This window comes from Equus caballus, chromosome 8, assembly GCF_041296265.1.
Source record: "Equus caballus isolate H_3958 breed thoroughbred chromosome 8, TB-T2T, whole genome shotgun sequence".
Classification (NCBI taxonomy): domain Eukaryota; kingdom Metazoa; phylum Chordata; class Mammalia; order Perissodactyla; family Equidae; genus Equus; species Equus caballus.
This window is the reverse complement of record NC_091691.1, coordinates 98,228,125-98,255,892: the sequence shown is the minus strand read 5'-3', so window position 1 is coordinate 98,255,892 and position 27,768 is coordinate 98,228,125. Positions and strand designations below refer to the sequence as shown.

At 42.7% G+C, this 27,768-nt stretch overlaps 3 long non-coding RNA genes across 3 annotated transcripts; 1 reads left to right on the top strand and 2 right to left on the bottom strand.

Moving 5' to 3' along the window:
- Positions 1-3,844: 3,844 nt before the first annotated feature.
- LOC138925446 (uncharacterized) lies at positions 3,845-19,916 on the top strand. Its single transcript, XR_011441627.1, has 4 exons — positions 3,845-3,906; positions 7,346-7,529; positions 17,598-17,762; positions 19,663-19,916. It is a non-coding gene; the product is annotated as an uncharacterized lncRNA (long non-coding RNA).
- Positions 13,640-15,929, bottom strand: LOC138925447 (uncharacterized). The gene is made up of 2 exons (XR_011441628.1): positions 15,659-15,929; positions 13,640-14,236 (listed from the first exon to the last, which is right to left on the bottom strand). It is a non-coding gene; the product is annotated as an uncharacterized lncRNA (long non-coding RNA).
- A 2,761-nt stretch (positions 19,917-22,677) lies between the features above and the next one.
- LOC111774768 (uncharacterized) lies at positions 22,678-27,180 on the bottom strand. The gene is made up of 3 exons (XR_011441626.1): positions 27,046-27,180; positions 26,214-26,432; positions 22,678-24,440 (listed from the first exon to the last, which is right to left on the bottom strand). It is a non-coding gene; the product is annotated as an uncharacterized lncRNA (long non-coding RNA).
- Between the last annotated feature and the right edge of the window lie 588 nt (positions 27,181-27,768).

The window sequence follows — 27,768 nt, the reverse complement described above, 5'->3', positions numbered from 1 at the left end:
TAAATAGCTAACAAGGGCTTTAACATCGCCAGACAAAAAGGAAAAAAACTCACAAAAAAATGTGAGTTCATTCAAATGGCTAAAATATATTGTCATTAATTTTCATAAGAATGATTTCCAGTGGGCTGAATCCAGGGAAATGGTTGATTAAGTAGGAGAGATAACAGAAAAAATATACATCTAAGTTGATGTATTATGAGAAGGACGTGGAGAGGAAATGTAGGAAGAAAGAAAAGGTTTATTGCTACAAAATCAGAGTTTTTCTCTTAATTCTTTGTTCAAGTTCTCTCAGCTCAGGGTTACGGAGAAAATGGACTGCCATGAGAAGTGGACTCAGCTTCCACCTTCACCAGAGTTCTGAGGGGTGAGTGACATAGTAATAATTGCTAGCATTTACTGGGTGCTCACCATGTGCTATCAGAGTTCTAAACACTTTAGATACAAAATCACATTTTATTCAACTGCCATGTTTTGGCTTTAACTCTTCCTAATAGACTTTATTTTTTAGAGCAGTTTTAGGTTCACAACAAAATCGAGCAAAAAGTACAGAGAGTTTCAACTTTTCCTTGCCCCTACACGTGCACATCCTCCTCCATTGTCAACATGCTCCTCCAGAGTGGTACGTAGTTACAATCGATGAAACTACTTTGACGCATCATTATCACCCAAAGTCCATAGTTTGTTTACATTAGGGTTCACTCTTGGTGTTGTATATTCTATGGGTTTGGGCAAAGGTATAATGACATGTATCCGTAATTATAACATCAGGCAGAGTAGTTTCACTGCCCTAAAAATCCTCTGTGCTCTGCCCATTCATCTCTTACTCCCCACTGTCTCCTGGCAACCACGATCCTTTCACTGTCTCCACAGTTTTGTCTTTTCCAGAATGTCGTATAGTTGGAATTGCATAGTATGTAGCCTTTTCAGATTGGACTCTTTCACTTACTAATATGTGTCTAAAGTTCTCCCATGTCTTTTCATAGCTTGGTAGTTCATTTCTTTTTAGTGTTAAACAATATTCCATTGTCTGGATGAACCACGGCTTATTTATCCACTAACCTACTGAAGGACATCTTGTTTGAATGTTGAGCCAGTCTTCAACACCTAGGACAAATCTCACTTGGTCATGGTGTATAATTCTTTTTATACATTGCTGCATTCAATTTGCTAATATTTTTAGGGGATTTTTGCATCTATGTTCATGAGAGACATTGGTCTGTTGTTTTCTTTTTTTTTAATATCTTTGTCTGGTTTGGGGCTAAAGGTAATGTTGGTCTCATAGAATGAGTTAGAAATTATTTCCTCTGCTTCTATCTTCTGAAAGAGATTGTAGAGAATTTGTATAATTTCTTCCTTAAATGTTTGGTAGAAATTACCAGTGAACCCAATTGGGCCTGGTGCTTTCTTTTTTGAAAGGTTATTAATTATTGATTCAATTTCTATAATAGGTGTAGGCAATAATGACTGAAATTTTTCCTAAATTAATGTCAGACACCAAACCACAGGTACAGGAAGCTCAGAGCACACAAAACTGGATAAATGACAAAACTAAACTATGCATATCTTATTCAAACTGCAGGAAGTCAAAAATAACTAAAAACTCTTGAAAGAAGTAGGAGGAAAAAGAACCTCCTATAGAGGAGCAAAGGTAAGAATTGCACATGACTTCTCAGAAACCATGCAAGCGAGAAGAGAGTGCGGTAAAATATTTAAAGTATTAAAAGGAAAAAAAAAATCACAACCTAGAATTCTGTAATCTGTGAAATTATCCTTCAAAAGTAAAGGACAAATAGGTGATGTCAGCAAGGTGGGGAACTCGGAAGCTTCAGGCCCTCACTTTCCTACAGAGACACTGAGTTAATATATGGACCAAAATACCTTTACAAGAACTCTAGAGACCAGTTGAGAAGTTTCAGCACTCAGCCCAATGTAGAACCAAGAAGTGATTCCAGTAAAATTGGTAGGAAAGTTTGCTGTTCTTCTGTTCACATCCATGTCTCCCGCCATATGACCCCATAAGGTGCAACCCGGAGGAAAGCTCCCACACTGAGGTTACTTTCTCAGGACAGAAACAAAAGAACTGATGTTGCAGCTGAGGTTCTGGCTAGTCTGGAGGCTGCATGAGAGACTGATATCTGTCTCTGGCCTGATTCAAAGCGCCGACAGGACTGCAGCATCATTTGGAAGCTGTTGAAACCACGTTAGAGCTGCAGTTGTAAAGGCAGATGCCAGGATGAGCAAGAGATTACAGACTTCTGAGAAGAAGAAAAGCTGTGGTGCTTAAGATGGCTTAGAGCACATGCACAAGCCAAGAGAGGACACATCTTCAGTAAGCACTGAGAGATCCTAGGATCTCTACCTGGTCTGATTAGTGACGGTCTTCCCCTGCATGAAGCCAGTCCTTAAAGACTGGGAGAGAAGGTTGTTTTTTCAAATGCTCAAGTCTCAACGGCAGCAACAACAACAGAATAACAACGCAAACAAAGGAACAGGGAAACATGGCTCAATCAAAGGAACAAAGTAAAACTCCAGAAAAGTGACCCTACAGAAAGGCAGATTTATGAGATTCCTGACAGGGAATTTAAAATAATTGTTATAAATATGCCTAGTGAGCTAAAAGATAACACAAATAAACAACTAAATGAAATCAAGAAAGATGCATGAACAAAATGAGGATATCAACAAAGAGATAGAAACTATAAAAAAAGAACCAAGTGAAATTCTGGGGCTGAAAAATACAATAACTGAATTGAAAAAACTAAATTTAAGAGCTAAACCAATAGAACTCTTATAAGAAGACATAGAAATAAATCTTTGTGACCTGTTGGAACTTCCAGTCAGGAAATGATTGCTTAGATATGACACTAATAGCACATGCAATAAAGATAAAGTTGATACATTGGACTTCTTCCAAATTAAAAACTTCAATGCATCAAGCAACGCTATCAGGTGACTGAAAAATCAACCCACAGAATGTGGGGAAATATTTACAAGTCATATATCCAATAAAGGACTTTTATCCAGAGTATAGTGAAAAAAAACTCCTATAACATAATAAGAATCACCCAATTATAAAATGGGCAAAGGATTTGAACAGGCATCTTTCCAAAGAAGATATAAAAATGGTGAAAAAGCACATGAAAAAATGATCAATGCCGTTATTTGTTAGGGAAATACAAATCAAAGCCACAATAACACTACACATCCATCAGAATGGCTATAATCAAAAAGACAGCCAATAACAAGTGTTGACAAGGATATGGAGAAATCAGAATCCATCTGGCTGTTGGGAATGTAGAATGATATATTTACATTGGAAAACAGTTTGGCAGTACCTCAAAATGTGAAATATAGAGATATCATAAGTCCCAGCAATTCCACTCCTAGGAAACTACTCAAGGAAGATGAGAACATATGTCCATACAAAGATTCGTACATGAAAGTGTGTAGCAGCTATTATTCATAATAGCCAAAAAGTGGAAACAACCCAAATTTCCATCAACTCTTAAATGCATAAACAAAATGTGGTATGCCCATACAAAGGGATACTATTTGGTAGCACACAAAAAAAGGAACGAAGTACTTACACACTCCATAATAAGGATAAACCTCAAACGTTATGCCATGGAAGAAATCAGTCACAAAAGATCAAATATTATGTGATTCCATTTATATGAAATGTCCAGAACTGGCACATCCATAGAGACAGAAGTAGATCAGAGTCTGCCTGGGGCTGGGGTGGGGTTGAGGGGAGTGGGGGCTAATAGGGAGTGACCCCTGTTGGGTACGGGGTTCCTTTGGGAGATGATGAAAAAGGTTCTAGAATTAGATTGTGATGATTGTTACACAACTCTGTAAATATACTAAACATACTGAACTGCACACTTTAAATGGGAGAGTTTTATGGTATGTAAGTAAAGCTGCTAAAAAAAAAAGGTTCAGATTTGAAAAGGGGATTGCTAAAAATGGTCTTCTTTCTATAGATCTGGCATTTTTATCAAGCTTACTGCATTATATGCTCCTCCAGATGCTTGCTTTAGTTTCTCTACTTAGGGGTTCTTACAATAAAACATATTTCTCTGCAGCCTCTACAAGTTTATGTACATTATAAATAATATGCCCAAATAATAAAGAGTATTTATATCTGTATATTTGAAGGAGATGGATATAGCTTCCTCATAACACTACAAATATAAAATTTTAAATGTTTTTATGCACAGTCTAATGAAACAATAGGATTTCAATAGTTAACTCATTAGTTTTGTCCCTTCAGGACAATAACTTTAGTTTTAAAAATGTCCTCTGCTGTATTTTTTTCCCAAAAATATGCATTCAAAATGGCTTGTGAAATGTATGTTAAATAAATCTTTTTTCACTATGTTGAAAGTTTAAGTGATTTAATAAAAATAGAATCCAACATTTTACAACTTGAACAAGCTTTCAAACGCCACATGACTAAACTCCATTCTTTCCCTGATGGAATCATCTGACAGTTCAGCGTGAGACAGGCTCACCTCCTACGTAACTGTAGAGGAACTGTGTGGGATGCGAGCCTGGCCCTGTAACCTGGTAAGGCCATGAAAGCTTAATTAATTTTCAGAAAACAAAGTGATTTGCATGGTCTAATTAGCTGATGTTTCTTAAACAAACTCAAAACAAGGCTAGGTGATATAGTTTTATGCAAACAAACAAAAAAACCTATTCCCTACCCACATTTAGACACCACCATTATTATAGTTGTTCAACCTTTTTTAACTCTCCATTGCTTGGAATAATAATAACCTGTTAGAACTTTGAAATGAAAATCTTTCTACCTGACAAATGCTGATGTTTTTAAGTATTTCAAAAGCCAATGTCAAACAGGCTTCCTTTTGATTTTCATCTTGGTCTGTGCATGAGCATCAGTGGAGTTACCAGGAGCAAAGGGCCTGAGATTAGCCCCTCCTCCATAACTCCCCAATGCCAATCAGTAGGGGGAGCTCTCCTATTATTTAAGTGACCATAAACAAAGCACAAGCCTTTTTATTGACTCTCCTGGGGACAATGGTGAGGGATTTCTTTAGATGGATGTTATAATCTGAAGAACATTCATGCAATGATTTGTTCAAAGTTGAAGATGTACCTCATTCGGTGTCAAGAGCATATTTCCTAAAACAGCCTTGCAAATTAATGAGGGTGTAAAAGTTGTGGGCCTGTAGGAAGTTATCCCATTCCAAGAAGGAATCATGCACCTATCACTTAAAGTGGACTAAAACTTAAACTCATAAGAACCTTCATTGTCATAATAAGCATCATCAGCTCCTTGATATGATGGAATGTTTAGAAAGGTTAGAAAAAAGAAAAATTCAGACTGATAGATTTTTAGACTTGAAAAAGGTGGCTGTAAGCTTTAAATTATAATGCAAGATGTACAAAATGAAAAGAGCTTCAAAAGGTCTTGGACTCAAAGACATTTTGAGATTTTGTAGTTGAGTAAAATGTCATGGTAAGGAAATGCATGGTAGATCTACTGAGCTTTTCACATAATTTACTAAAATAATACTTTTGCAATTAGAGAGAGATTTGCATGATTCTTCATGGGAATTTTTGAGTTAAAGTAACGATGCTCTTATAGATGCTACATAGCATATATCACCATATGGTAAACTAAAGACCACAAAATACAGCAAGAGGCAACAGCAGCATGAATTTTATGTCTTGTTGCGAATACATCCTCCAGCATCATATTGATAAATGTGGCAGAAACCGTTGATGCCCCAAGTACCTGTTTGCTCCTACTCTCTCTTATTAATAGAATTACCAATTTTTAGCTGTACATATGCCTTCTCAGGGGAAAAACTACAATTCCCAGACCTCTGCAATCAGCGGAAGCTAGATGACTATATTCTGGCCAATGGGATATGAAGGGAAGGGAAGTGATATGAAAAGAAGGGCGAATGGTGGTAATACACGCTGGAGAATGGAACATGCTCGTCCCTTGCCCTTCCCCCTTCCCACTGGCAGGAGGATGATTGATAGCGAGTCATCTCAGACCCTGTGGAGAGGACAACACCCCAGAGAGTGAAGCAGCAAACCAAGAGGAGCTTGAGCCCCTCACAACTTTGCAGAGCAGACCCCACCACACCAGCTTAGACCTTTACTGAGAGAGGAATACGTCTCTAAGTTGTTTAGGCCACTGTGATTTTGTGTTTCTGTCTCCACAGCTTAATCCATATCCTAAACAATACCTAAAACCCTATTCCTTTCCTCTCTGGAATTATCTAAGAGTTTAGCAAGTGTGCCAGCATTGGATTGTTCTAGAGTCAAAAATTTGTAAAGAGACTTATCCAGTGTTTATATTTGGGAGACAGATAGATAGATAGATAGATAGATAGATTGATTGATTGATATAGCTAGAAAGAAAGATGATACATTGATTGATTGATTAGGTAGAGAAAGAGACATGGTGTATTTCCCCTATGAGCAGGAGATAGCAGGACAAGCAGAAGGAGCAGATGTAGGAGCAGAAGGCAGATGGAGGAAAGGAAGACTTGTCTCAGTAGGGCCAGGATGGTCCCAGTTACACCTGTGGCCTGATGTGGTTAATGGCGCTTCTCTTCACTCTCCAAAGAGCCCTGATTTGAACAATATATTATAAGCTCATTCTGTCCCGTGGTGTCCTTACAATAAACCCCAACCACGTGAGGTAACTTGAGATGGACTTTGTGCCTTGAACCCTGAAAGTGCCTAATCTGTTGTAGAATATGAACATGCCATAGAGAGAGCAGGGAGGCGGTGTAGGAATGCAGTGTAGACACCAAAATGAAAAGCATACAGAATGCTAATAGTCTAAGAAAAAGAGCATTGCAAGTGAAATAATAGAAAGTATTTGACTTTATCAAATCAAAACTGGAAGAAAAAAACTTGATAGAAATGCTTTTGCTAAGGTTGAAGGGGAAGAGGAAAAATAGAGGAGAGGGCAACTAGAGAAGATGGGATGAGCCTGGTCAAGGGGACACATGCGGGGACACTTTGGGAGGTTCAGTAGCAGAAATCAAGAGGGGCAAACTTTCATATCAATGCTTGACATCCACAGTGTCAATTGTGTATACAACTGGCAATAAATCATCATGTGAACAGTGCTCAGAAAGCCAATATCGTTCCTATCCATGACCCTGTAGTAACACTCCCAAATCACTCCATCCTGACACAGAATCAGGGAGAAACATTGGAAGAACATGAAGTGGATAAGAAGTAGCCTTTTAGAGACATCCTATGAATGGCTTTTTCGTTTTCTTAAACAAAAAGATACAAACTTGGGTTAACTGTACATCTGTTTATTTCTTATAAATTCACAAAATGACAGGGCTCGCAGTCAAAATGAACATTTGCTCAGTGGATTCATGACTAGCCTGTTTCATCAGACGCCATATATGCTGAGGTTAACCAAACTCGTGAGCAAGCATATACTTCAAACAAGATGAGCAAACGACACACACAGCCAGCCACACCCGTGCACTCCTGATTCATGGAACCAAGAGGACAAGAAGGCAAGTGAGAAAGCCCTCTAAACACAAATGCAATGGCCTCAGGCTCGCAGCTTGTCCAAATTTTGAGGTGGAGCAAATCATTTACTGAGATATCCTTCAGCCTGAGGTACCAGGGGTTATTTTACAGTCTTAAATCAGTACTTTCGCTAGCTGTGATTTTCCTTAAAACCCAGGAATATTTTTTATTTATATATTTGTGAATTATCTTCACAGATTTCTTGGGGAATATAAAATTAATAAATTCTAAAGGAATCATTCACAGAAAACAAAATTAACTCACGTGGTGGGTGGCAGCAGTATGTTTTTATTTTGCTTTTTGTCTTTCGTTTTTTTGGTTTGTTATGTTTTCTTGTTTAACCTATATTTGGAAGCACCAAAAAGCTGGACAAAGTAGGAGCGGAGTCCAGGGAGAGGGAAGATGTCTATTCCGGGCTGTTTGTTCCAACTAGAGACAGTCCCAAGGACATCTAAAGCTGAGACCAGGGGACACACCAAAGTTGTTTCCTGAACATGAGAAATATTTTCCTCTACACAGATTGGGCTCAGAACATGAGATCAGCTCACCACACTGTGGCTGAGTGTGAATACACAACTACTGTCTTCATCATAGTTTGTAGCCATAACCCGAAAGAGCAGTGTAGCTGCTGGCCAAGGCAAGAATGCAAGAGAAATACATAGCTTATGACATCAGGAGAAAATTAACTAACTTAATCATTGGAAGCCATTGATGCAGAGGTCACAATATTACAACAGATTAAACTGTTAAGGGATGTTAATTTTTCCCATTGGTGATGAACTCAAAGTCTTAAGGACTCCATTCCGAGGAGGACATGTACATTCAATGAGACCTTGGACAGTAGCATATGTCTCCCCAGCCCAATGTTCCAACATGGCAAGTCTTCCAAAAACCACCCACTCTGCTCTGTAAACAGATGCATCCTGGCTGAAGAAAGCTTCACTAACTTTGAAGATTTGAAAGACGTACAAAATTCAGGGAGACAAGTTGTGACCAATAAAAGTTGAACAGGATCTGTAAGACTATGTTACAAAGCTGGCTGACTTTCATGATTGGAGGATGGTGTTAGGAAAGTGACTGAGCAAGATTCTTAAAATGGAAGAAGTTGAGCTCTTGGATCAAAACATCAGTGGCCTGGTTTGAGGCAGTATACATATTTGGAAAATAAAATCAAAAGCATCATGATAAAGAAGGCTTACCAAAGGATAGCTGAGATGATTACCAATTTTATCAGTTTCATAATATTTTTAAGAAAGTAATCAGTAAAGACGTTAGGGAATTGTCAGGAAGTAACAAACATGGAAGTATATGGTAGGAAGAATTAAGAGTACACTTGATTTTTTTAATTGTCTTGGACACGTTGAGTAGGATATCATCGTAGTATAAATTGCTTATAACATGTTCACATAGTTATATTCTATTTTCAAGGCATTAGAACTCCATCCTAGAGTTTAAACAGAGGAGTGACATGCCCAGGTGACCCACCCACATGGCCTTAAAGCCTTTGGTAATTGTTTTCTGATCTGAGACCCAAGCCAACCTTAAGAGGAGATCAAATGAAATAACATGTAAGTGTTGAGCACAATGTGGACCTGACATAGAAAGTGTTCCATAACCCATGGGACCACTGTTTTTGCTACATGTCCTTTCAGAAGGTTCTGCTGATGCTGGAACAAGGATTATTTTATTCAACGGAAGTAATGTAAATTATTGTTATTAATATTGAAATATAAGTAAATCTCACCTAATTCATTCATTTTTCTTCATTTATCATTTTACTAAGCACATTTGTCAACAATTAGAAAATCACCCAACGGGTTTTTATGTTTTAAAAGAACCAGCTACATGTTTGCTCCTACTCTTTTCTGATCCAATTTTGACCCAGAAATGAGCGTACTTATGGGATGACAGGCCTCCCAGACCAATATTTCCCAACAACAAAGAGTTTCTCATAAGCACTTTGCATAAGTTCTTTTTCGATGTGAAGGTAGACATAATGGTGGCTAAGTAGAATACTTGTGATTGAATGTGTTTTAGTGGGTTTATTGCATTTATAAACTATAGATAAAGCACAAATTCAGAACCCACCCATCAAACTAGATGCTATGAGCTAATGGGCTACTGGACAGGGAAAGAGTGGTGGCTAGTCCCCATGGTTGGACCACTCCACATATCATTCATCTTCTCTTAAACTTCATTATTTTTTCTTTCTAATTTCTCACAAGACCTTTTCTCATTAAAGTGTAGACCAAGAAAAGCTTCAATCGCGTTTTTCATTTAGCCAAAATATATCTTATTTGCTTAGAGAGTTTTAAAAGTTTACTATTTTATGCATATTGAAGTTAAACAAATTTGTTCCAAGATTTCCAAAAATTGAAATTCTAGGAGAAGATGAAGAATATGAAAAATTTATCCAAAAAAATGTCTTTGGCTTTTTTTCATTTTTTAAAATTTTATTTTAGAAAATGATAAGGGAGAAATAAAGATTCACAATTCTATGCTGCCAGAAACATGCACCAAACTGAATGAAGGAAAATATTATCCACCTTCAATATTAAATTCTACAGGTGTGTTGAATATTTTTGCCTGTTAGACAGATAGGACTCTCAGTCTTCTAGAGAATTCTAGACCCGTCAGAAATGGTTACAATGAGAAACACTTTTTTCTGGGAAACAGAAATATGCTAATGCCAAAACAATGGCATTTTATTTTTCAATTACAGTCAAGCAGGAAAGAAAGTACCCATCTGAAATTCAGACCCATTTTTACCACATCTCATTCTTAATTATCTAGACAAATATGGCAACTTCTAGTTTACTTTTGCTGAGGATAGCTAGCGTTAGAGCAACTTTCAAATGCAACTACCCTTCACAAGGACATGGCAGCTGTTGGACAACTCACAGGCACATTCCACTATAATTAGAGCCAAGAAACACTGGAGAACTGAATCCAATTGAATCTGAAAAGAGAGTGTTAGTCAGCCAGCACATCCCCGCTCAGAATAGAATAGGGAAAACAATTATTCAGTAAACTTTAAGATTTTATTTTTAAAAATGCCTACCAAAACAATTACCTATACCAGAGAGAAAAATGGTCCATTAACTTTGAATGGCATCTTCTAATGATTTTTATCAAGTTTTCATGTATATTAAATCATCTATATTGTTTGAAATCACTAGGCATCCCAGCTCACTTTAGAGGGAAATGCAAAAGCACCTTGTAAAAGACCAAGTCAAAATCAGCTTTGAGTTTCAAGTAGACCCTGTGGGAAGGGGTTGGGTCTGCCATGTCTATAAGTGGAGTCCTGGGCACACCTGACAGAGCCTGGGCAAGGCCAGTACACCTATTTGGATGTCCTGAGACCATGTCAAAGGAGATATGCCATGCAGAGAAAGAAATATCAACCAGAATCCAGGATACAGGGGCAGTTTTGGGAAATGGGAAGAGAGTTAATTTGTGTGTTAAATTCTGGGACGTGTGGTCCAAAGTGGTTAAAGGGACAGTGGGGAGACACTTGCTTGTAGCATCTTCATGTTGAATCAAGGCCAGAGGGGCGCTGCAGGCAGGTGAGAAGAAACCCCCACAGCGGGTGTGCATCCTCTCTTTCAACTAGCCTAGTGCCTGGCACTTCGAAATAATGTTCACAAATATGATATTTTTCATTTTCACAGTTCACACAATGCTTTCATATACTATTCCAATGACCGTCAGGTCTTTTGGTTGTTTTATTGAGAGCTGGACCACATCTTATAACATTCTTTTTATATTTCTCAGTTCAATTCAGACCACACACATGTTGTAAGGCACACATTTGAGTCAGAATAGCCTACTGCAGGGTTCAATAAATGCAGAAGGAGAGCAGGAGCCTATGAGTGCCCAATCAGCTCTCAGGAGACCCAGATCCTCCAGATGGAGGATTGGTTACTGCAGCACCAGGGGGCAGGTCACTTGACCTCTGTGGGCCCCGGTGTCCTCAGTTAGAAAGACATACATTAATACTCCAACGTCTCTTTGACCTTTAAAAAGATAGCCATCATCCATTGTTCCTATTGGGTTTAATGTCACGAATCGCCAAAAGCCAGTGGTTCCGCATCCAGCCCAACTCTGATTCAACCTTTGAGCCCCTTCTCACTGTTCGTTTTCTTTTCTTTTCTTTTTTGAGGAAGATTAGCCCTGAGCTAACATCTGCTGCCAATCCTCCTCTTTTTTGCTGAGGGAGACTGGCCCTGAGCTAACATCCGTGCCCATCTTCCTCTACTTTATATGTGGGATGCCTGCCGTAGCATGGCTTGCGAAGCAGTGCCACGTCGGCACCCAGGATCCCAACCAGTGAACCCCGGGTGGCCGAAGCAGAATGTGCAAACTTGACTGCTGCACCACCAGGCCAGCCCCAACACTGTTTATTTTCTTTTTGTTGTGCACGATTTCACTCATGTGGCGTACCAAGTTTTCCCCAAAGCCAGGAAAGGGAGTGATTGCTCCCAATCACTGTGCTCATCCCATAGAGGTGGAAGTGTTTGGAAGAGAGACAGAAAGAGGAAAACTCACAAATGAATGGAAAAAAAATGTTTGGTGACACAGCAAGCAGTTGTGGAGAACTTCCCTTAGGAGACTTAACCTCTTCCACAGCGATTCCATTTCAGGTCGTTTTCTGTCTGTGGCTTAGGTAATTCAGGACGCTTTTATTGAGCTGCTGTTTCCCTGAGAGTCTCTCTTTCCTTAGCAGAGGGGTGTCTGCCTGCCAAGGGATCGCTAAAGAGGCCCATCACTAAGGGAATGCCCCCACCTCATGCTTTATGACATGGAAGATGCTTAGAGGCAAATGGGAGTTTTATGAATATAATGTTAATAAAAATTGATTTTTGAAAATGAAGCTGCCTCTTTATACTACCTGCAGGGTAGAGAAACAAGCCACTTGAGTGATGAATGCCTGCTTTTCCCAGTCATAATTGGCCAAACATTCTTTTACTTAAACAAGCTCCTGTTTTACTATGGACAAAATAATAGTAAATAGATCAATTAGCAGGTTCTAGATAGGACTTGGGAATTTAGGAAGACGAAGCCAAAATGCTCTCCATCACATCTCTGCATTGTTGGGGGTCCTCCTCTCTCTTTGCCATGTTTTCCACACCCTGAGAGGGGCTGGGATCCAAACAGTTATCGCAGGATGGACAGTGTTCCTTCTTCATGACCTACCACACTCATAGGATTCAAGCCATGGTTTTGGATGTTGTTGATGATTTATTGTATGAAAAATGTAAATGATCTGGATGGCAGATGTTTTATATTTTCTGACCATTCATTTTCAGTGGGAATGTAATTAAAATTTATGAAGTGTATCTGCTGAATTGCATTGGCAATTGATGATCTCCTCCAGGGCTGTCTATGTAGAGATGATGAGAAATTGTGGACAGTGAAATGTGGTGACAAGGGCAGGACGTGATGTTTCTGCCACAGTGAAGCTACCTGGGCAAAAGACAGAGCTCCTTTGCCTTATACCCTCACCCCCAGCACCACCCAAGGCACATAGTGGAGAAAGGTGAGGACAGCGTCTGTCCTTTCCTTTACAGAGCTTAAAAGTCTCTGCCAGCCTCCTGAGTTCTCTCGTTTTCCCTAAGGACTTTCTTCTGAAATTCATGTGATAGGTCCATGCCAGGAATCCAGGGACATAATGTGAACCTTCAGAGAAAGCCCACACAACTAACTTTGGCAAATTCCAAATGTTTCCCAAGGGAGCTGTATTGTTTGCCTTTGCATATGATTTTTTCAGGTGTCAAAGTTATCATGAGAGAATAGAGTGAAAAAAGCAGGTAAAACTGTCTGTGTACACCTCCTATATCTGTTAGAGACCTCTACACACACCTCCACCACGCCTGTTACGTGGTAATGCAACTATCAGTTCACACGTCCACTCCTCTACTACATGGCAAGCTTCTGGAGGTCAAGTACTTGCCTGTGGTTCTCAGCATCTCCAAAATCCAGCCCCATCCCAGAACAGTGCTTGCCACATGCACTGCTCCTGCACTTGGTTGACCTCTGTTGAAGAAGCTACCTCTACGGCGAAAAAGAGAAGAAAGCCAAAGAGCCAGGAAAGTCTGCATTACGGGTTTATTAGCACGTTTTTTCATTAGCTTAGCACCTCTAGTGAGACCTTTTCTTTTATTAAAACACCAAACTTTTCCTCCTGAGATCATTACTATCACGTGAAATCCCTGGGTCATTCTCTTGAATGTGCCCATCTCAATCCAAGCAGGCCACGTAGCGGGATGATCTGAATGAAGGAAGCCTCAGAAGCTCCGTTAGTAACGGTTTGGATGCTCTACGCCAATATAGAAACTTTGGTTTTGCTTCTGCTTCTTTTGCACTCAAATATCCACTTTAAATAACAGAAGTCAATTTTTGCAGGATTCCAATAAGAGTTTATCTAAAGATGCTAACCCCAGTGGCTTGGGGTTCACATAAGGCTTGATTACCATCACGACCAGCTGAAGAGTCTGTGTAGGTGGCTTCTTTTGTCACCTCTCTCTTTTCCTGTGCATGCCTGTTTTTAATCCTCTTCTCTCTTCTGTTGAGCCCTTGTATCACCAGCTTACTCATACGTTGTTCAATCAGGCACTTTCCGAACCATTCATTCCATCTCATACAATTACTAGGATTATTGTTAGGTCTCTTTGATAGCTAGTACTTCTCGCTAAAACAGAAAAAAAGATTAAAATACTAAAATAATTTACTTCTACTTCATCAGACCCAGATTCCACAGATAAGCAATCTGAACTTTCCATTTTAACCTTAAACTTCTTCATCTCCTCTGGCCCCATATCCCCTTCAAGAAAACTATCCCAACAATCTATAATCAGTAGAAAAGTTTGGTACGAGGGTGTTCATTGCAGTGTCTTAAATGTCAAAAGATGGGAAAATGGTTAAATAAATTATGGTGGAACCGTATGATAGAGTATCTGCTGAACACAACAAAATTATGTTTCCACTTTTGGGTCCTAAAGTTATACTTCTATGCATTATTTCAGAAATAAGTAATTAGGAGTATCCATGAATATTTAGGTATAAGTGATGTTTGCAGCTTCATTGTAAGTCATAGAAGACAAACGACAGCCTAGACGTCAGATAACAGTTCATTTGTTAAATAAGTTATTGAACCTGGAACACTACGCAACTAATATAAACCCTCATATAGAATATTATTCACAAGAGGTATATAATGCTATTCATTATAAAATTAAGCCATTATGCTACTAAATTATATATGTATATATAATTAGACTATTTTCATTCAAGTGTGTACAAATAGAAACAAAAACTGAAAAGATAACAGTAGTTATCTCTAAGTGAGGGGATTCCAATAATTTTTATTTCCATACCTTTCTTTTCCATAATTTTACTTTTCTTAAAAAGAATGTATATGTTTGTGTAATAAAGAAAATTAAAGGTAACAAAACTCCTACTTTGAAAATTATAATATTAAGAGACAAAATCAGAATATAACTTTCTATTTAAAGTAGTGTCAAATTTTGTTTTTAAAAGTTTGGAGTATAGTATATGCATCAAAATAATATGGGTATGTACGTGATTATTCCTAAGACTTGGAACCTAGAGTGATTTTTATTTTATTCTTCATACCTTTGTATTTTCCAAATTTCCTGCTGAAAGCATATATTTTATAATCAGAGAACACAATAAATAACAATTATAGGATGTAAATGGATAGAATTTGAAGTCTTTTTAAAAATTTTAGTTAAAAGACTAAAGAAAAAAGTGAAATATTGAGTGAATTTGGGAAAATCTGAAGAAAATTGGACCCCTCTCATTTCTGTCTTTAAACTTTGTTTCTAAGCTGCCTCTCTGCTGCCATAATGTTTACCAAACTCCGTGCTGAGATTTTCATTGACAACCACAAGCATGCTGAAGCTCACTTTCCTGGAGAACTGTCATAATAAAAAGACATTAACATCTTAGTATTTGGGCAAAATGTTTAACACTCAAACATTTGTATTTTTCCTTCAGTTTTCAAAACAACTTTAAATCTCTCTTTTCAAAACAGTGTTAAATGATGTCACTCATTAGCTAGCAGGTGGCTATGAGTGGAGAATGTATTTACCACTTCCGTCTCCTATGTAACTTGAAGCACAGACCAGGTGAGGGTGCCGTGTAGGGGCTCAACTTAGGACCTTCAAAGCCCAGCGTGGGTCACCGGTGTGCCTCGCCGTCCCATTGAGGGTGTAACGGATGCGCTCCAGGCTCACGCTTGTCTGGATGAGGCTGGAAATCAAGCTGCTCGCAATAACACATCAGTATAGCTCAGGGTGTGAGTTTATGTGTCCCACAGATGAAACCATCCTCAGAAGGCTAGCTGTCATACTTAAGGCAGACTAGAAAAGAGGTGCAAGGGTCAGGGAGGTAAGAGGGGGAAATCCTGAGCTGCCCATAATGACGGCAGAGAAAAAGAATGTGTGGCATTGATAAGAAATTTTGCCTCGTGCTGGTCATGATGTCCAGCTAGAAGTTGAGGTGGCAATGATGAGAAAGTGCAATGCAAGGGATGCTCAAGGGAGGAAGTAATCCGGAGTCCTGCCTGTACCAGCCCAGCAAAGGTAAATGTGGAGAGAGACCAGGGAGGCGTGGTGTCTGAAGGCCGCGCCCCTGAGCAGGTGGAAAGTACTACGCATCTGCACATGGCCTCCCTGGACCCGAATGGCTGGTGTGGGATGGGAAGCCCCTTCCTGTCAGATGCGCTATATCTGCAGGAGGGAGTGGTGTATCAGGATTTCGTTAAGTATGGAAGTGTGAAACACTTAATGCCCAACTAGGCCTCGTTTATACTCAGCCACCAGTTTTGCAGCCGGTTGGCCCTGTTCAATCACACCAATGGCCCATTGTCCCCAGCTGATCGGCTAGACCATAGGTAGGTAAGGACCCAGAGCAGCCATTGAGAGAGCTGAAGTAACTGGATTAATGCCTTGTGACACAGTGCTTGGGGGCATGCACAACCGAATATTGTGGCATGAAATGCAACAGATAGTGAATAACATTGTGACATTAAAAGTCACTGGAACATCGGGAGAGTGAGTGTACACATTTCAAGAGGCTGTTGTGAGGACTGAGTGAGAGGGCACATCCACCGTGTGGAGACGGTGAGTGGCACACAGCAGAATCAATGAAGGGGAGTTACCAGAACCTTGTTACTGTTATGGGCTTCATATTTGCTTTGCATTTGGCTGCTCCCAAATCCTTTTCATGAGCACCACCATATCAGCTGCTCACCTTATCCTTGAGAGAGAGACGGACCGAGAGAGAAAAGCATTGGTAATTATTCCCATTTTTGAGATGAAGAACTGTGGATCTCATGGGAGTTTGGTGTTTTGCCCGAGGACAGTGTTGGGTAGGAAAGGACCAGGAAACCAAGGCCCAGGGACTCTACTGTCCAGCACTCCAGTGACTACACCAGAATCATCAACACCCATCACGGTTGTTTGTTATCATGTTTTTCGTTTCAAAATCTAATGACTTATAAACGCATTGAATGATGGCACTGAAGCCATTCCTAGCGCGGATTGTCTCATTCAGTGCTGATTTCCCAGGCAACGGCAACAGGAAAGCTCCTGGGCATCTTGCCCTCAACCATCTCTTCTCCCATGTGAGCTCTTTTGTAAGCCCTGACGTGCCCTCTCTGATGAACCTTTCTTTCCTGGTTGGGACCCTTCAGTACTCAAGAGTTTCTCTGGAAAACAAGGGGACACAGGCACAACATTAATAACAAAAACAGTGCTGGCTGCTCCCCGTGGAATCCTCGCTGTGCCAAGGGAATGGCATAGGATCAGTCACATATTCCTCAGTTTAATCCTTACGATGACCTTGACAGGTGAGGAAACAGGGCTCCTCAGAGAGCCAATAAGCTGACAAAGGCAGCATGTCAATTCAGGTGAGTCTGACATTAGACCCCAAGATCTTACTTATGGTGCTGGTCCACCTCCCAGGCCCGGGGGTGCACCAGAGCCTACACAGCCTTTGGACCCCTCCCGTTTCGTGTCCCCTCACAGATTCTGCAGAGAGACAGGTGGCCTTCCCAGATCTTCCCCTCCAGATCTCACCTGATGCCCTGCTCTCTTTAGAGCTCACCTCCATGGAATCTGGACACAGGGCCCAGCCCATCTTCCTGGTCAAGAGTTAAGCAGTTGAACAGAAACAGAGAAGCAGCAGGTTTGGTTAGTTGAACAGTGATTACACCCTCGCAGCCGGAGAGAAAGCTCTGCAGTGGAGGAGTCTGTCGCTCTCCACCACCCTCCACTTCTCCCTGAGGCCTAGCCGCCTGCCTTGGCCCCGCCTCTCACTCCTCTAAATCACCATAACCGCCCTTCACATCTCTTGGTGAGGAGGTGCCAGTCATCCCCTGGGCCACAGGGAGGCAAGGATGGGGACCCTCACAGTGCTTTCTGTCTAATGGGAAATGGCAACGTCCAGTCAGAAAGTTCAGTAATGTGTGAAGAGATTTAAGATCAAAAACGTACAAGAAACACGTAAGGGGAAAGAAATTTGGCCCAGGAGTCTCCAACTTCATGACTGCACCACAGCCTTTAGTCTTTCCGAGCATCCTCTATTGTCTCCAGAACTGACTTATAGTGTGACTCTCAATGCAACCATTTGTTATGCTCTGTTTGCATACCCAGCTCACCCAGCCCAGAGCTGTGCATGCAGTAGGTGCTCAACTCAACTCCTTTGTGCTATGATGCTCCTAGTGCATCATAAACCGGCCCAAAACTCTGAAGCTTAACATTTAAAATTCTGATTGATTATTTCTCACAAATTTGTGAGTGAGCCATGTATTTCTGGAGACCCCAGCTGGGCTCCCTCACACACTTGCTGTTGGCTGATGGCTTGACTGATGGCAGGGGACTAGTTGGTGGGCATGGCCTTAGCTCTCCTCTGTGTGTCTCCCACATGCCCCAGCAGGCCAACATCCCCAAGAAAGAAAGTGTAAACGCAAAAGCACATGTTTAAACTCAGCTTGTACCAAGACTGTCCCATTGGCCAGGACAAGTCACATCGCCAAGGACAGCATTAGCATGGGAGAGAACCAGCAAAGGTGTAGACAGAGCTGTTCACGTGACCACTCTGCTGCACCTCACTATTCAGATGATGTCTTCTTCCAGGCCACCCAACTCCTGTGTGCTTCTGTTTTAACCAATTTCATCCTTAAATAAATCAATTTTTCTCAAAGTGACCTTACATCAGTTCTGCCCCTGCAGAATCCTGGGCTCCACGGGCCAGGCTGGCAGAGCCCTATGAGGCACAAGTTACACAAGAGAGGGGCCTTATGAAAAGTGTGTCCCACACTAGGATGGCGAGAGGGCCAGAAAGCACGACACACACATCCTACTTGGAACTTTATCTTCTCCAAAGAATGTCACATTCTGAGTGGAAAGGGGAAAAAATGAGGGAGCCCCAAATGTAACGCTCTGAAGTCAGTTATTTTTCTCTCTTGACTAATTAAGCTTAACCAGAATGGTGGGCCTGTCAAACTTGGGGCACCTTTCCTGAGAGAAAAAAGGAGCCCGCACTCCAGGTGGGTTTTCCCGACTTTGGCTGGCTCCCACCACAATACACATTTGGCATCCATGACAGCACCGTCAAAAATAATAGCTAAAAAACTCACTGTCTGTCACAATGAAATAATTATGTATGGGGCTTTTCTTACACTCGAGATGGATTATATATTTCATTGAGGAAAATATATGTGGCTTTTAAAAAGAATGTAATGCGTTGAGGGCACTGCCAAGATTAATAGCCAAATAAAGAATTTTAAAGAAAGTTCTGTGTGAGTGTGTGTGCTCTTGAGCACGTCACTCATGAAGAGATGGGGGATGTCATTCCTAAGCTGGTTAATTACAAAATGCATTAATGTTTTATGATACCCTTATCAGTAATTAATCACCCACTTTGATGTAAAGTTCAGCCTCAGAAAAGCATCCTGAAATTGCCCTTCATGTATGAATGAGGTTTTTTAGGGGTGAACGAGGACTATGACAAAGGTAGAAGTTTATTCCCCTTGGAACAGGAAACGGATTTGCCTCACATACGCATCTTACTCGGAGTCTGTTGTCCTAGGGGCTTCTGAGGCCAATCCAAAGGAAGCAGGAGATGGAGAGAAAGAAGAGGGAAAGAAGAAGAGAGGCAGACAAAGAGAAAGAGACAGAGACAGAGAGAGACAGACAAACAGAGATACAGAGAGACCGAACCAGACAGAGATGGAGAGCGAGGCGAGCCCGGGCGACAACAGGGCTGGGGAGCTTTCCTCAGTGGTGTTCTTCAGGTGCAGAATTTGAATAAAAATGCAAAACAGGATGCTCCCATTCAGTAAATATTATCATTTTTATTCACTCATTAATTAAGTTGTTTAATTGCTGCTGTCAAAAGACTCTTGAGTTTGTCACTGGGGCTGCGGCACTGTTTTGATAGTAGCTGGGGGAGAGAAGGTGGCAGAGCCGGCTCGGCTTTCAGAGGAAGGAAGCCTTGCTGAGGGCGGCGAGAAGGATGCTGGGGTGGATGCTGGGAGGAAAAACACTTCTGAGGGAGAATAGCCAGTTGTGTGAATCTTGAAGGACAATATTTCACTACTATGATTGATGCCCATTGCTGGCACATTATCATTTCAGTCATTATTCTGTGAAAATCAGTTTTATGCAAAATATTTCCCTCTTTTAATCTAACTTCCCAAGGGGGCAGGAATGGGAACAGACTCTGCTTGTCAGTCAACACAATTGTAGGACCCTTGGTATCTGTTTGAGAGGAACGACTGTGGGCTCTTTAAGAGCACGTCTTGCCCATTGCACTCCATTGATATTCCCAGTGCTTCTAGAGGCTCCACGCATAATTCGCCGCGTGTTCCCTCACACTGGGGCCGCCCTGCGTCCCACAGAGCCCATGCCAAACTGGCGCTCAGCAAACACAGACCAGAAAGAGCCCACAAAGTGTCTGATGCTGACATTTGATTAATGTTCCCTGGCCTTTCCAAGCTCAAATATGCTTTCTCTGAAATATTTGAATAACCTTTGAGCACACCCTTCCTAATTTGTCACCCTATGAATACCCAAAACTCATAGGCTGATCCAGCAGCCACAGCGCCTCCTGCCCGGTAAGAGATGGCTCCCATCGCTTCCAAGGACAGCGAGCTCCTGGGAGGGACATCTCCACCGGTCTACCGAGGCCTGGAGAAACGAGGAGGAGGAAGCACAAAGGGGGGGCCTGGCACCCCTCACAACAGAAGAGTGGCGGTGGGCCTGCGAAGTAAGCACGGCTCACACATCTGACCTCCCAGGTTCTCCAGGAGACGGGAGCTTCACTTGACTCTACTTCTCATCTGTGGAATAAGTGTTTTTCTCCAGCTTTTCACATTCAGTCTAGCTACTCTACCATCCAGTGGAGCTAAGCATGTGTGTATTGTTGTGCATATGTGTTTGTACAAGTATGCATGTGTCTGCTGTGTGTGCATGTGTACACATGTGTGTATTGTGGGTGCATGTGTGCACATGTGTGTATGGTGATGTATGCCTGTGCTGCCTGTATGTGTGTGTTGTGTGCACGTGTGTGTGCAGGTGGCTGTGCACATGTCTGTTTTCCCAGTACTTCCTCAATGACCTCAACTGCATGCTTACTGGGCCCCTTGTTGACTGTTTAGCTGGAGACAAGCTGCCAGGTGGCGAGCCTCACATCCAGACTGCAGCCAAGCCCCAAGATCAGCACGGAGGAGGGCTGGGAGGGCAAGCAACTTGGCTGACAAGCTACTGCCATCTCTATTTTCCTGTGAAATATACACAGACACGCTGGAACTCTGGTGTCAAAGCCTCGTGAATTTTGTGAGAAGAGAAATCCCCATTTTTAGGAAGCTGGCCTGCCATGGACTCTGCCTGCAGATGCTGGGCAATTACTCACTCTCCTTCGCCGTGAGCAGTCTGTCAGTGCAACAGAAAGCAAAGAAGGAAGGAAGGGCGGGAAGGAGGGGAAGGCGGGGGAGAGGAAGAGAGCAAGAAAAAGGATCTCAGTTCACAGCATCACTGTCACCCCTTCAATCTCCCGAGAAATTCGCCTGCGCTTGGGGCAGCCTGACTTGTCTCTGACCTCCACTGACTTCACGACGGAAGGTGAGGAGCAGTTGTTACAGCTTTCCAACATTTACCTTAAAAATGTAGTATTTTTATTTAGTCTGTCAAACCAAACTCTGTGCAATACATTTAAATGATCTGAGGCCACATCCAGGCCAACCGATAAAGATGGGTCCCCAATCATGCATCAAATCCATGTAAAGTGACATTATGAAGCATATGTGTCTTATAATTGGTAGATTTAAATGCTAAAGTTCGGGGCCGGCCCGGTGGCTCAACGGTTAACTTCGCACGTTCTGCTTCTTGGCAGCCCGGGGTTCACTGGTTCCGATCCCAGGTGCGGACATGGCACCACTTGGCAAAAGCCATGCTGTGGTAGGCGTCCCACATATAAAGCAGAGGAATATGGGCACGATGTTAACTCAGGGCCAGGCTTCCTCAGCAAAAATGAGGAGGATTGGCAGTAGTTAGCTCAGGGCTAATCTTCCTCAAAAAAACAAACAAACAAACAAACAAAAAACAGAAATGCCGAAGTTCACATACACCAGGAAACCTAGAGCTCAAATAACAAAGAACTTGGAGCAGAGACGAGGGAGGTGGGAAATGGAGAAGTAATGGAGTCAGTGCTCTAACCTGTGAAGGCAAATCCGTGACGAATGAGAAGAAGCCTACACCATGTTTTCATCACTACACTTCCAATCACATTAAACGATTTACATGATCTCGAGCTCCTGAAAATAGCAACAGGAACACAAATGCTTATCTAAAACAGAAACATTACAGCCTACTGCTCCGATGTATACAACATCTTTTCCAGGAACCACCAGGGAGGACATGGTTTTACACTATGATATGCTTGTCTTGTTGCAAACACTCATGTAGATTGTCTTTCTTTGAGTATAAAATGAGACAAATTAATGCAGACATAGATAATATTCTGGAACAGATTCTAAAAAGTCTAAAATTCAACTCTCCACATCAAAATCCAAATTTTCTGAAAAACAAGAAAGAACTATTTGACTTACTGCTTGTATTTTTTTTTATTGCAGACGTGACAAATTACCACAAAATTAGTGGCTTAAAGCAACACAAATTTATCATCTTACCGTGCTGGGCATCAGAAGTCCAACAGGAATCTCACTGTACTAAGATCAAGGTGTCAGTAGGCTGCATTTGTTTCCGGAGATGCTAGGGGACAATCCATTTCCTTGCCTTTTCCAGCTTCTAAAAGCCACTTGCATTCCTTGGCTTGTGGGCCATTCCTTCCTCTTCAAAGCCAGCATCTTCAGGCTGAGCCCTTCCCACATTGCTGTCTCTCTGGCTCTCTCTTCTTATCCCCTTTCCACTTTTACGTACCCTGGGGATTACGCTGGGCCCACTTGGATAATCTCTCTATTTTTTTTCCAAGTAATTTTGTTGAGATCATGACGGTTTATAACATTGTGTAATTTCGGGTGTACATTATTTTTCATCAGTTTCTGAATACACTTCATCATGCTTACCCCCAGTAGTCTAATTTTTATCCATCACCATACATATGTGCCCCTTTATCCCTTTGTCCCAACCCCCAACCTCCTTTCCCTCTGGTAACCACTAATCTGTTCTCTTCATCCATGAATTTGTTATCTTCCACATATGAGTGAAATCATGCAGTATGTGTCTTTGTCTGTCTGGCTTTTTGGCTTAACATCATACCCTCAAGGTCCACCCATGTTGTTGCAAATGGGATGATTTTGTCTTTTTTTTTACAGCTTAGTAGTATTCCATTGTACATATATGCATCTTCTTTATCCATTCATCAGTCAATGGGCACTTGGGTTGCTTCCATATCTTGGCTATTGTGAATAATGCTGCAATGAACATAGGGCGCAAAAGTCTCTGGATCATTGATCTTAAGTTCTTTGGATAAATACCCAGTAGTGGGATAGCTGGATCATATGGTAGTTCTAGTCAGTTTTTTGAGAAATCTCCATACTGTTTTACATAGTGGCTGCACCAGCTTGCATTCCCACCAGCAGTATATGAGGGTTCGCTTTTCTCCACATCTTCTCCAGTATTTGTTGTTTTTTGTCTTGGTAATTATAGCCATTCTGATATCTCATTGTAGTTTTGATTTGCATTTCTCTAATAATTAGTGATGTTGAACATTGTTTCATGTGTCTATTAGCCATCTGTATATCTTCTTTGGAAAAATGACCGTTCATATCCTCTGCCCATTTTTTGATTGGGTTGTTTGGCTTTTTTTTGTTGACTTGTATGAGTTCTTTATGTATTTTGGAGGTCAATCCTTTGTCTGATAAATGGATTAAAGATTTGAATGTAAGACCTGAAACCATAAAACTCTTAGAAGAAAATATAGGCAGTACTCTCTTTAACATTGATCTTAGCAACATCTTTTAGAATACCATGTCTACTCAGGCAAGGGAAAAAAAGAAAAAGTTAACAAATGGAACTGCATCAGACTAAAAAGCTTCTGCAAAGCAAAGGAAACCATGAAAAAAACGAAAAGACAACCCACCAACTGGGAAAAAATATTTGCACACCATTTATCTTCCTATTTTAAAGTCAACAGATTATCAGCCTTAATTCCACCTGTAACCTTCTCTCTCCTTTGCCGTGTAATCTACGTAGTCACAGTTTCCAGGACTGGGATGTGGACATCTTTGGGGGTCGTCGTTTGTCCAGCACACTGCTCTTGAGGTATGTAGGAATCAAATGAAGACGAAAGGCCATCCAAGAGGTAGGGGTGGCCACACTGGGTTGACCAAACGCCCTCAAGATATGCTGGAGAAAATGAAGAGGTTGTATGATCAGATAAATCTGGGAAATGGGAGACAATCATATCCCTTTCTTAGAGGTTTGTATGTTTCCTGTGGCTTCTGTAACAAAGTGCCACAAACTAGGCAGCTTAAAACAGCAGGAATTTTTTCTCTCACATTTCTGGAGGCCAGAAGGCTGAAACCAAGGTGTAAGCCATGCCATGTGCCCTCTGAAACTCATGGAGGAATCCTTCACGGCCTCTCATGGCTCCTGGTGTCTGCCTGCCAGCCTTGGCATTCCTTGGCTTGCAGAGGCTTCACTCCATTCTCTGCCTCCATTGTCAAGCGGCCATCCTCTCCCTGTCTCCACCTCAGTATCTCTCTCTTCTTGTAAGGACACCTGTCATATTGGATTAAAGGCCTGCCCAGCTCCACTATGGCCTCATCTTAACTAGCTATGTCTACAATGACCCTATTTCCAGATGAGGTTGCGTTCACACGTACCAGAGATTACTTCAATACATCTTTTTGGGGGGGATAGAATTCAACCCAAAACGAATGATTATTTTGAAAACAGCACTATTCTAATTAATGAAGTTTATAATTGTTCTTCCATATGTTTGAACTGGTGTGTAACATATGACTACAGAAATATGAAGTCATATTTTATATCTATATCAAATTATTCAATTAAAAGTCCTGAGATAGATTCCAATTGTACCATGACTTTAGTCCATTCTCAGGACTATTTACAGCCCTAAGATACCTGCATTCACACAGGTTACAACAGAGCACACAAGATATAAGAGGACTGACACACTATCACAACTTGACACTTTAAGGAGGCGGAAATATATTCACATGTATGGAAACTAAATCACGAGAGTTCTAGAATCCAGAATCCAGGTGCTGTTGGTAGTTTAAGGCAGCCTATCAATGATCAGTATATTTCAATACATTTAGCAATAATGCTCGACAAGTCGCTTGGAAGCCATGGTTTTATTTCTATTCAAAAATTTCATTTCCTAGAAGCCTTAAGGAATTGGACAGTAGAGCTCTCCTATGGGCCACGTGCGTCCCAGGAGCTGTGCCTCTCAGGCTTGGCCCTGGGCTTGCCCCAGCAGCCCTGGGAATGCTCTGATGGTGGTTCCCTCCACCCCAGAGCACAGCAGGTGGGGGTCACCTCGCCGGCCACCACACCCCCAGCCCCTCTCTCACCTCTACCTGGAGGCTCCCCGGAGGCAGTGTGCTGCCAGCCAGGAGGGCCCACCCGGCGGGCAGCTGATGCTGCAGCCCTGACACCAGCACTGTGCAGTGCCTTAGAGCGGCGGCCTCCCCGTCCTTCACTCTCCATCCGGACCCTTAACCTAAAGGAACTCTTCTTTTCTCTTTACCACTGAAGAAAAGCATTTCTTAGAAAGAACTTTAACGACCTACCCTTAGTGTGTTAGCGTCAAGGGAAGCCATACAAACCCAAGGGTTGGGTAGATCTTTACCAGACGTCATGGACGCCTAACCTGGAGCCAGAGCATCGCCATGGTGAGGAAGTGGAGTCAGTTCTCTGCACCTCAAGGGTTGATGGGTTGACTCAAAGACCTGGCGGGAATGACAGGGCTTTCTGGCAAGCCGGGGAGTAGGGAGGAAGGAGAAGTGAGGCAGGCAGAGCAGAGCTGCCCTCAGACCAAGGGGATGCCCACCGCCTCCTCTGGTAGACAGAAGAAACAGCGGGCCGTCCTGGAAGAACTCCTTTGCTTTTTAACACCTGACTTTTGAAGGAAACGGGGAAAAAGTCACTTACTGTCTCAGTGCCTCCTCCATCAGACTTGTTAAAGTAAGACAGCTGCAACAATCCCCTCGCCACTCTGCTCCGGGCCCAGGCAGGGAGCTGAGCCGCTCGTGTGGCCCCCTCCTCCCCCAGCCCAGCCCAGCCCAGCCCAGCCCTGCAGGACGAGCTCGCCTGTGGTTTTCCTCGCGAGAAATGGGGGACGCTTTGGGCGCATCTTCTTTCCTGGAAACCCTGCAAGAATTGGCAGGTGGCAGGGGTGCGGTTTGATCTGGAGCTGCGTTTTCACCGTAGGCTGAGCCGCCCTTGCTGGGCTGCCCTGCATCCCTGCCGCCTCCGGCGGTGGCCCCGAGTGGCTGGAGCCCGGCCGTTTATTCAGGTGGCCGAGGCGGCGCAGCGCCCGGGAGCCCCAGGTACACGTGTAAGGACAAATGGCAGCCGTCGGGGGAGGCTGCGCGCGTTTGATGTGGGGCTGGAGAAGGAGCTGAGTGGGTTAAGAGGCCCCTTGCCCCCTCGGAGGCCCAGTTCACACTTTCATGTTTGTCTGGGTTGAATGGGAGGTCAGGAGGTGAAACAGAGTTCACCCAGAAGTTGACTGATAGCGCGGGGTGTGCGGGCGGGGCGTCTAGACCCGGCCGGCGAGGGGGCCGCCCGCCCGGGAAGCGCCCGCAGCCTCGGCGGGTGATGGATGGGCCGGGCCTGCGCAGCTGTGGGGCGGCCCCCGACAGATGTGGGCAGCCCCCCACCCCCACCCCGCCCCGGGCACCCCCGCCCGCCCCGCCCGCACCCCCGGGGCCTGGGAACCGAGCGGGCCCCAGAGCTCAGAAGCAGCATTGGGGCGCCTCACCTTATTTATCTATCGGCCGAGGCGGGAGGAAAAATGATTCCATAATGGCATCGCCTGCGTAGGAAAAGATTGTTTGCTTTTGTGGGAGCAAAAGGCAACTTTCTGCCCCCACCGCTTGAGTGTTGCTAAGTGAACGGTAATGACTAAGCTAGAAATTTCATAGGGAGAGGCTAATGGCAAGCTGACTTAAAAAGTCCTTTTATGTCCAACTTCTGTTTAATCCCTTGAGGAAAAAAACAAAACAAAACAAAACTGTGACTAAGAAAGTTCAAGTCGCACAGGACCCGGGTTTCCAGGGCCGGGGTCGCTTCTGCTGTACATGACTTTGAAAAGAAGGACTTGAGAATTTATTCCAGTGGATTCCCACCCTTGTCTTAAAGAGAGCTCCCTACTCTTGAGAGGAAAGGGCCATCGGAAGGGCTTTCCTTTGCCCCCACCTTAGCCCACCCCCTACCCCCACCCCCACCCCCACCCCGTGGATCAAAGCGAAGAATTCAGAAGCAAGGCAGTCCTGAAATTCTCCTAGTTGTGGCTATTTGAGATGATGTATCAAGTGTACTTTTTTTTTCCCACGCAGAAGACATGGCTGGAGACTGAGAGCAGAGCTTGGCTTGGTTTCTGTGCCTTTCTGAGCCCTGCTCCTTCCAGGGCGAGCCCTCCCGGTGTCGTCTGCAGAGGCGTCAGTCCACCCCGCAGGACCATGGGTTTCGAACATCTACCTTC